This window comes from Mustela nigripes, chromosome 6, assembly GCF_022355385.1.
Source record: "Mustela nigripes isolate SB6536 chromosome 6, MUSNIG.SB6536, whole genome shotgun sequence".
In the NCBI taxonomy this organism is placed as follows: Eukaryota; Metazoa; Chordata; class Mammalia; order Carnivora; family Mustelidae; genus Mustela; species Mustela nigripes.
Window position 1 is genome coordinate 138,210,799 of NC_081562.1, and position 11,652 is coordinate 138,222,450.

Consider the following 11,652-nt stretch of genomic DNA (forward strand, 5'->3'; position numbering starts at 1 on the left):
GAGCCGAAGACAGAGGCTTCAACCCACTAAGCCACCCAGGCGCCCCTGTGCAGAAGGTTTTTATCTTTTTATCTTGATCAAGTCCCAATAGTTCATTTTTGCTTTTGTTTCAGGTTTGCCATTTATGTGACAGCTATCTTTCCCCAACTGAATTACCATAGTACCTTTGGCATCATCTCTGACATTATCTTCTTTTCCCCCACAAAATTCAATCTGAACTCTTCCTAACTCACTCACTCAAGGCCAACCTTCTCACTATGGTCAGGTTTAGGCTAAAAAAAAAAAAAAAAAAAACCACCGCCACCACCAAGAACAGCAAAAAACCATAAAGTCTCTCTCTGTCGTGGATTCTATGACACATTGCTCAGATCCCTCCTCTGAATGGAGACATTTGTTCCAGCTTCTGGACATGTTGGTTGGTGATGGCTCACAGCTGTGTCCCTCTCCAGGAATGGCTATCATCTGCAGGAATCAGCCTTGCCCAAGGCTATCCCTCGTCCCTGGGGTCAGTTTGTGCTCAGTGATTCTCAGTGGAGGCCTTGGCTTCAGGTAGGACAACTCTGAATAGCCACTGTGGCTCCATGGAATCCTTTGCAGCCTCTGATGCATCTGCATCGAGGCCCAACTTCCCCTTTTCCTGGTACTCTTCCCTTTTACTCTGTAAAAGAGAGTTCCCAAAACTGTTCCCAAAATTATTCCCTATATAAATTGCTGCATGCAAATCTCAGGCCTTGTGTGACAATTTCTCAGAGAGCCTGAACTCTTAGCATCTTAAAGTTGATTATGTCATTTCTCTGCTTAAAGTCCTTAGCCTACAATACATACAAAGGCTTCCATAGGTTGGCTCCAATTTATCTTTCTCTCCTCAACTTCCTCTGCCACCATTGACTCTGTCCTTCAGAAAGCTTTATATATTTATATCCCCCAATTCCCCATTGCTCACTTCTTTGCATGTGGACTTCTCTCTGCCAACGATAAATTTCCCACCTCCTGCTTATCCTTCTGTTCTGCCTTGGATCAGATTGGATCAGATGTCACCTCCTCTAGGAAGCCTTCATATTTTTTCCTCACAACACCATAAAACTCTTTATGTAAGAATTTGTTATCTTACAATGTTTGCCTATCTGACTCTTGTACTAAATTGTGAACTTCTCTAGGCAGAGACTGAATCCGGGGTCTCATGCCATCATGGATAGATTTTCAATACATTTTTTTAAGTGAGGCACTGTAAAAAGGTATTAAATATTTGGAAATTTTTGCCATATTTGGTTCATGTGTCTTATATCTAGAAGGCCATGTATCATCTTTAATAGAGGCTATATATTTTTTCAATCTTTTTAAGATTCTGGACTACCATACTGGCTGGAAACAAATCCAGGCAAACACTTCAAGATGAAATGAAATTCAAACCACAGATCTTTAAAGTTAGTTCTGTTTATTAAAAAAAGGAGAGGGGGTACTGGGAAACGCTTGAGGTGGAAACACCAATGCTTTCATTGGGTGGGAGGAGGGAAGAGAAAGAAAGAGAGAAGGGTGGAGAAAGAGCTGATTAAATTGGATTGGCTGGTTAGAGACTGGAAATTTTCCTCCCTTTCCCAAGAGGCTTATTTTTTATCTTTCTTTTTCACACCGTGAAGTGTCAAATTAAATTGCAAAGTTAATTCTCATCACTAAGGAAGGGATTCTAAATGTATTAATTAAGGATTACTGGCATTTTAATTTTATTCATGAGAATGAAAACTTTTTAATAATTAAACAACTATTTGTTCTGTTTTACATATTTATATTATTATAGAATATTACAATGTAACATCAATGCATTAAACTCTAGTTTCCAGAGACTTGGATGACTATTTTAAAATAAGAGCTGTGCTTATTGATATATTTGATTTTATGAATTATGATACTAGAGTTCCCTTGAGAAATTATGTTCTTTTTTCTTCAGAGATGAAGTCTTTAACAGGATGAGATCTTATCTTGCAGGAAACCATGAATCCACTGTGGAGAAGAATGATTTGGATTTCACTCTGGTAGAACATGAAGTACCTTTTGAATTCTTCACTGTCTCTTTCAGTGATTTATCTTATAAATGAAAATAAGCTTTAGCATTTTTCAAAACAGATGAACCTACCTTTATAGAAATTGAACAGTTCTTCTGCAGGAAAAATCTAGGAGGAAAAAACAAAATTATTCTTTTCGGTAAGATAATGTAAAAACAAGTAAAAAAATGAAAAAAAAAGTTGTGTATCATTGAAAATCCAGGTATTTAATGATTATGACAAAATTCATATTTTCAACAGTGAAGCATTCATTGAAAAAGTTGGAGCTGTCTTTACAAATAAATGTGGAGAGGATTACAAATTCTAAATTATGAAATGTCTTCTAAAAATAAAATTATAAATTTATAAATAAAAAATTTAAAAATATGTTTCTTTTTCCAAATTTGCTTTACTTTTTAACCTTTAAGCTGGGACCCCTCTCCCCTTTTCTCTCAGTAAATAAGCCACTCTAGTTCATAGATAATATTAAAAAATAATAACTGCAGAGAAAGGAAACAACATTGAAAGATACGGTGCTTCAAGCAAAACTAAATTATAGGACTTTAAATGGCAGCAACAATCAGAGGTTTCTTTTTTAATTAAATCATGAGTTTTTATTAACAAAATAAAAGCCTTAGCTTTTTATATACTTAAGAGAGAAATGATGTGCATAGACACACATTGTGCTCTTGTTACCTTGACGGACAGAGATTATTATTAACAATAGTGTAATACAGGCATACAGAGAATCTGGAATTCTGTCTCTGTTAAGATTTAGATCCTGCCAGTGGGTAGCAGCTGTTTTAAATTTAAGAGGACAGGAGTGGGTTAGCGACATTTTGTAAGAAATAAATGAGCCCTCAGCACACACCAATTGCTGGTAAATTCAGAAAATGATAAACATTCTTCCTTCACCAAAAAAGCAAGATAGGAAACACACCTGCAAAGACATTTGCAAAACAGAAAAGATGTTGCTGTGGAACAAAGACATTTGTTGAAATTTCTCCACTATTCTCTTTTCATCCTTTTCCCCATATTTTATCTTTACACATTCAGGATCATTTCCTGACTTCAATTGTTTTCCTAAAATCTTAGAGATTTCAATTTAAATAACACAAAACAAAAAACAGAACAAAACAAACAAAAAAACTTTACAACTCAAAGATGTCAACTTCAATTTTAAAACCAAGAAAGTGTCCTAAGTAATTTTCCACTAACATTTGTTCAACATCATTTTGCTCCCTCTGGTCTATGCTTTTTTTTTTTTCCTCCCTGTGAAAATGGCATCAACATTTTTTAAAGGACCAAAACAAAAAAATCAACCAAACAAACAAAAAAATTAAAAAAAAAAAACTGTATAATAAGTAAGCAATACAATAAAGGGGCTGATAACATTATATTAAAAATAGATAATGGGTTTTATATTTTATCCTCTGGTTAGCATTCCAGACTGTTGGTGAAAAACTGAACAAACCTTTTCTATAAGTCAATTTTAAACTACAAACTTTCTAATGTTTTTAAATATCACGTAATTGATGTGAATGAGACAATTTATATTTCTTAATAAACCTAGTTTAAAAGAAACACTAATTCCTCCAAGTTGCCATTTTAATTTCCTGAAGTAGATTTCCATGTCTGTCACTTAACACCCTATAAACTATATGTATTTCTTATTTCCTTGTCTTTAAATCATAATTCCAGAAAACTGAGATAAAAATATAGGATAGTAATATAGACTGTATTTAATATAATCAAACTATAATTCTTTGACATAATTTCATTTTAAGATTAGATGAATATCATCAAAATAGTTCCCCATGTTTGTCGTTTTCAAAAATTTTGTGTAGGTTTTTGCCATCATTGGGAGTATGATACACACACACACACACACACACACACACACACACACCACCGAAGCTGAGGTATACAAACAGAATTAAACTGGTACGAGGTATTTGAGGTCATTTTCAGACTATATAATAAAATAAAATAGTCTTTTCTTAAATAAATCCAGCCCAAACTTTATAACACTGTATTTTCGTAAAAAGGTACATATTATTCATTCCTTACAATGAAAATTTGAGTTATAAACTTTCGAAAAGTAGAGAAGGTAAAAACAAAAATAGTGGTAAAAAAAAAGTTCTGGGGGCGCCTGGGTGGCCCAGTGGGTTAAAGCCTCTGCCTTCGGCTCAGGTCATGATCCCAGGGTCCTGGGATCAAGCCCCACATCAGGCTCTCTGCTCAGCAGGGAGCCTGCTTCCTCCTCTCTCTCTGCCTGCTTCTCTGCCTACTTGTGATCTCTGTCAAATAAATAAATAAAATCTTTAAAAAAAAAAAAGTTCTGATTATAATCTTTGTATTACTACACCTAAACATGACATGACAACATGAAAAAAAGAGTCTTCTGGATTATTATTACAAAATGCCCAATCCTCTCCCAAACCACATAAAATTAGAACCTAGAATTAAAACAACAAAAACAAATAGGAAAAAAACCCTCAGACTACCACTTTTGCTATGTGCTCCTCTAATTTTGATAGGTTTTTCTTCCTATTGCTATTGAGATTGAAAAAAAAAAGTTTGTCCTACACTAATATTTCTATATAAAATTTGAGTCTGTATATGATTTCTCCCTTATATTTCAAGATCTTTAGTGATAGAGGATACATTTTTACTTATCTGTCCACCAAGATTTTGATGTACACACATCAAAATTAAAATGCAATTTTAAAATTGCATTAAAATGCAATTTTTAAAAGACACAAATAAATAATAACATATCTTGTCCTAAAACTTAATTACAAAGACATATTAATGGATGTTTTGTTGGGAAAAATCCAAGCAAAGCTAAGTCATAGAAATAGTTGCCAAATCCTTTAGCTAGTACCTTACAGGAGCAACACGATAACCTTTGATGTCTATTTCAAGTTTTGAATCTGTGGGAGCAAAGCAGGAGAAGCCCTGAAGCCCCAAACCATGGAAATACAATTTTGACCTTAACAAAAAGCATTTTGTTTAAAATGGTTTCATACATTAAGAATCTTTGATGCATATCTTTTACTAATTTGTCTTTAATCTTCTGGAAAGAAAAATAATGTTGATATAATCTACATAACATAATGCAGTAACTAAAAAGTATGCAAAAGTAATTATTGCTATTAAGTGTTTGAAAATTTAAAAACTCTCTGAAAACATGTTTAAGGAGAGAGCATCAGCAAAAATTTACAAAATTTCAGTGTTCTAATATGAACATATATGCCCTGAAAGATCTAGTTGAATTAATATTAAATATATCTATTGTTATATGTCTTAATTTCTTATACTTTGAATATGTAAAATTAAAATTTATTACAGAATAAATACTGATATTCCAAAGAGAAGACTTACTTTAAAATCTTTTAAATGTGTTTATTCATGTAGCACTTATCAGTCTTATGATCTTGTGTGATATTGACTGAATAGGAGAAAAATATCAGTAAAGCATGATTTTCAAGGATCTTCAGTTTAATAGAGACAATAAGGTGGTAGGAAACAATAACCATACATTATATACAACTCTAAGTTTTGCTCAATTTCAGCTATGAATATAAGTCCTAAATAAACATTTGGCAATTCATATTTGGCAATGTAATTATAAGCCATGGTCAAGTACGTTTGTTAAGTGAATCTATACATTGGAAGTTCTTATGTAGGAAGTGCTACAAAAGCATTAGCTATTTATTCCAGAAATATAAAGAAGATTCAACATTGTGAAAAAGACCTAGCTTATTACATTAACAATTAAAGAAAAATGTATTTGTCAATATGTCAATATATAATAGACACATTTGATAAAATTCAGCAGCAATTAGCCAAAACCCAACAACCACGTGCTAAAAGGTGAGTGGTTTCAGTTATCATTATTAAAATCAGAAAATAAATAGAAATGCCTGACTATCAATCAGAGGTTGTCAGGAGGCAGAAATCACACCAGTTATCTTTGCAGAAAAAACTTAATAGGAGGAATTATTAACTAGGTGTCAAATTATTTATAAGGTAGTTTTAAAAAGAGAGAAAACTTGGAATCAGAGGTAGCAATTACAGAGAGAACCTACCATCCTATGATTGAATGGTATCAAGAAGAGAGGTTGGATTTATGAAAACTTAGAAACTTGAAGAAAGGCCCTTGTGGCAATGAAACTCTGACCTCTGGTACCTCTGAGTGAAGGGAGGGGAGTGCAATAAGATGGCTTCTGCACATATTGGAAAATCATTTATGAGATTCTCCTGCTGCTATTGGAAGGAAATCTGCTACTGTGATGAAGAGGCATTGGTGAGATGACAGCCATAAGAATGGGGAGCAAATAAGAAGCTCCCAGAAAACAAATAGGAAGAAACAAGTCTTTCTTCTCCAGCCTGAGATCTCCCAGCAGTACCTTTATCAGCAGAGATTAACAGGGAACCACCTTGCAAAGCAAAACATGGTTTGTAGAGTTCCAGTTCGGGCATCAAAAATGAAGCATCAAAGGATAGGTCTAGAACTAAGAGAAAAAATAGCTTAATAAGTGGCATATTTACTGTCATCATTATTATTCAAAACTGGTTTTGGAGATTTAGGCTAATACTGAAGATAAGAAAACTAATAATGATCAGTATAAATACTGGGTGAAAAAAGGGAGAAATCACTTTACGTGCAGAAGATGTTATACCTAGAAAACCCAAGAAACTACAGTAAATTATTTTTCTAAGTAAGAGAATTAGGTAAGGTGGCAGGATATAAGATAAATATACAAACATCAATGGATTTTTCTCTGTGCTTTTTGCTTTGGTTCACTTTACTGTGCAACAAAATAAACTTAATATTGCAGAGGCATACAATAGCAAACATTTATTTCTCACTGACATTACCTGGGGGCTGAGGTTTGGTGTTGGGAAACACTGCTCTATAAGTCTCAAGTTCCTACATGCTTTTGGATCTGAAAATCCCTGATCACTTTTTTTTTTTTTTAAGACCTTTTTTAGCCTGATCACTTTTTAACCCAGCCATTTCATAGGGGTGTTTGCAGTAGACAGCCTTGAGGGAAGAGATAATTTCTACCTCTGGGGTAAAAAGTAAGCTTGCTTACTGCTTGCCATGAAATGATGGACTTCCAAGTTCAGTGTTCTTCTGTAATGTAACTTACTGTGCGTTTAGGCATCCATCTGAACCCCTTCACATCACCAATGTGAGAATAGAGACTCAGGGAAGAAAAACATCATGCTGACATTTGGATGCTTCTTTTGTTATAATAGCTTTTGTCTCTGACCCAGGAAGTATCCATGAAATTAGTAAGGTACCTTCTTAGCCTCAAAGTAGATAAAATATGAGACTTTTCACAGTTCTTGACAGTTGGCTGCTATTCTACTCTGGGTTGGCTGCAGGTCTTCTTCACAAGAATTCTCATTCCAGGATCTAGGCTGAAGAGCTCCTACTTGGTCATTTTTATGCCAAAAACCAGAAGCTCAAGAGGCCAAGTGAAATCACACAACTGAATTTAGAACTTCTGTTTGGATGTGTTTATGTCATGTTCACTCACATTCATTGGCCAAAGGAAGTCATATGGCCAGCCCAATTGGGAGAAGGAAGTGTGCTTCATCTCTAAGAAGGTATTGCAAATTATACCTAATAAGCATGGATGTATAATCTTCTTTACCATAGAGGGAATAGCTAATGACCATCAATAAAACTCACCATATTAGCAATAACAGTTAACTATAAATAGAAAATAAAACACACCTTTTCATAACAAAACCAAAAACAATATAAATTTAACAAAAAATTATAATAGCTGTATGAAAAACTTTTTCTCTTGGAAGACATAAAAACTTGATAAATGAAAACTTGTGCCATGTAACTAGATGAAAATATAGTACGATTAAAAATTCTTTCTCCATTCTAATACATTTTAATTCAAACTGAATTCCTTAAAATGAGTTATATGTCTGTGGATGGACCAGCTGGATCATCCATGAGAAATCCTTAAGTGATAAAACAAGTTGCAAGAAAATGTGCAAGATAGTACTACTATAAAATAAAAACACTAAATGTGTGTTAACATAAATATGAATATGTATGTTTGTAGGAGTATGAAGAATAGGGTGGATAGATAGCTTGATTTACATCGGAGGGATGTGTTTGTAAGGAGACTAGGGGAATGACTTTTCTCTTCATGTATCTCAGTATGTTTGACAATGGAGTTTATTCCAACAGCAAATCAGGAAAATCAGAGATTCATGAAAATATTTTAAATCTTGTCTAGGTCTCCATTAAACGGTGGCATGTTTTAGGATGTTGACTTAAGTTTATGTATAGAATGAACAAATACTTTGCTCTTTGGGCTTAGGAAGGCAGCCATCTTCTGCTATCAACATCACTTAAGTCTTCCACATTAGCTTGGTAGTCTTGAAAATATGTTTTGTTAAAAAAAATTGTTTTTTCTATAAGGCAGCTGAAGATAGCAGCAAGAACACAGATATATCAAGGCTAGGTTTATTGCAAACAAATGTGTAAATTCCCTGGTGTGTTTTATACCTAAAAACACGAATCAAAGCAGCCATATTGCATCTATCCTAGCTTTAATGATATTTAAATCAAATTCACACAAAGCTCATTTTTATATGGGCAGCCTTTATTATTAGAGTGCAGTTCTCTGCAGTATTTACTATTAAATAATATCAGAAAAGATTTAAAGAAAAAACAATAATAACTGCTAAGAGTTTGTACAAAGTACCTTTTTAATCACTGGAGGACCAAACTACACAATGCTGAAGAAATTTTCAAGAACTATGGTTTCTGAACACTGCCTGAAGTTCATCTGAGAGGATTTTTTGAAGCTTTTCCAGAATTGTCCTTGTTATAGTCAGGTTTTAGAATGTCTAGCTTGATGATATCACAACATTAAATTTTGCAGAAGATCCAATCATTGCCTTTGCTTAGTATTAGTTTCATGGATCTTATGACTGCCCCCTCAAAACTATGGCCAGGATCATGTGTTAATGCATGACTTGTGGTTAAGGATGGCAAAGAAGAAAAGAAGCTGTTTCTCAAACCTTTTGGGCTACAACTCAGCCTAATAATATCTTTGAAGCCCTGTCAAAATTCTTCCGAACAAATGAGCTTTAAAAAAAAATTGATAGGAATGTGCATTGATGTTGCTCCAGCAACACAGGGTTCATAGTGAAGAATTCCACAGGGGGGAAAGAAAATGAGAATTATTCGCTGCTAACCACATAAAACTCTACCCAGCAAACTATGAGAATTATTCAAGGACCCCATGAAAATTTGCATGGAAAATTCATGGAAAATTTTCATAGACCCCATGAAAAGTACTAGAGTTATGTTTTACTTTGTGATTATTTGGATGTTCATGACAAAGTTCTTATGTTCTATCCTGACGTTTATTAGTTATCAAAAGGAAAGATATTTGGCTGAAGAATGTAGGGGCCTTATTTTTAGAACATCAAGGAAACTACCAATTACTTAAAACTTTCAGAAGTAATAATTTCCATTGGTACTTGGCATATTTGGCAGGTACATTTAGAGTTTTGTTTATAGAACCTGACATTTTAAGAGGTAAACACCAATATTAATGTGTGTTAAATATACTTCAGGCAGTTATAACCAAATCGTTAAAAAATGGTCTCTTCTTTTCTGACTTAGTTCTTGAAAGTGATTTCAAAGGAAAAAGGTAAGATGTCATTTAGTCTGCCTGCAAGATAAATTCAGGTAATATTTTTCTGATATTGTGACAGAAAAATCCATTTGGAAGTTTAGAAGGGAATTTTTACTCGCTAACATATTGTATTTGCCAAACGATCCCCAAGGGATTTGGGGAATCAAATTTGATCTAGCTGTAACTTCCAGAAAGTAATTTGGAAAACTTTTGGATAAAATACATTCTTTTTTTACCCAAAATAAGTAAGCAGACCTTGCATGCCCGAATCCAATTTTCATTCACTCTAGTTGTGAAACATTTTTCTTTAATTTTTATATTTCTGGCTATGAAAACAAAGTAGTATGAGAACCTTGGTGTTAAAAATGGCCTATGTTGGGACGCCTGGGTGGCTCAGTTAGTTAAGCAGCTGCCTTCGGCTCAGGTCATGATCCCAGCGCCTGGGATCGAGTCCCATATCAGGTTCCTTGCTCGGCGGGGAGCCTACTTTTCCCTCTGCCTCTGCCTGCCATTCTGTCTGCCTGTGCTCGCTCTCTCGGCCCCCTCTGATAAATAAATAAAATCTTAAAAAAAAAAAAAAAGGCCTATGTTGTGGTCTTGCTTCCAAAGTCTTATTTCTAAAGAAAGTTCAACAGCAGGCTGAATATGCACATAAAATCACACAACAAAGAATTCAAATGTAGGCTTCATGCTAAAAATTAAATTTTTCTTCTAAAAGAAAATGGTTTTTATTTATTTTAGTTGTGATGTTTAATTCATTCCCCCATTTAAAATGGAATCAAAAGAAACCATGGTCTCAAACAAAGGAAATACGTTAAAGTGATTCTTGTCTCATTTTTTGCTACGTCAGGGGTGCGCTGTCATCTGTGGCAATACAGGGCTAATTACCACTCCCTGTCTACACTGTGTATTTTATGCTTATGTGTCTCCACAGATTATGCTTTCTTTCCCTGAAATTCACTTTTCCTCAGCTTATTAGCTAAGCTAATTCCTCCTTGTCCTTCAAATGTCAGATCAAGTAATTCAAATTCACTTGCTCCAGAAAGCTGAACTGCAAAGGAGTAGCCTTTCCTATATTCTTCACAACCCTGTGCTCAAACTTTTCTTCTAGTAGTTTCCATAAACTGGGTCCTCCATGCTTCCCACCACCATATTTGAGTTGATTTTCTATGGGCAGCCCCTCGTAGAGGGTCTGTTGCATGCTAGGTTCTCAATATACACTGGTTGCCCAGTATTAATAGATAAATACACCTGGGTATACCCATCACAGAGAGTATGGAGAAGAGTTAATGGTTTACTAGGTAGTGGTGCTAGTGGGCAGTCAGGAAAGGCTGCAAGAAGGGGTGAAACCAAACAGGATTCTAAAACTGAACAGGGTACGCTGTACAGAGGGGTAAGTTGACAGGAGCTTTTGGGGAGAGAATCTCAGGCACGGAAACAGCATGTATAGAAGGGGATGGGGGAGTGCCTGGGTGTCTCCATCAGTTAAGGGTCCGAATTGACTCGTGATTTCAGCTCAGGTCACGTTCTCAGGTCCTGATCTTAGGGTCTTGAGATCAAGCCCCACAATGGGCTCTGCACTTAGCGGGGAGTCTGTTTCTCTCTCTCCCTCCCTCTTCCTTTCTCCTCTTCCTGCTCTCTGTCACAAATAAATAAATACATCTTTAAAAAAAATAGAAAAGAAAGAAAGAAAAGGAAGGATGGAGAGAAGAGTATCAAGAAAAGAGACAAAGAAATATGAGGTTTAAGGCAAATGGGGAGCCGTGGGAACTGTAGTAAACCAGAGGTACATACCTCATCTAAAGGGGGAGCCATTCGGAGGCTTTTATAGACTCTTCTCATGTGCGAATTTTGAACTAATATGATCATCTTTTTTTTTTTTTTTTTTAAAGAAAAGCTAGAAGTTGAATACAGAATCTTCC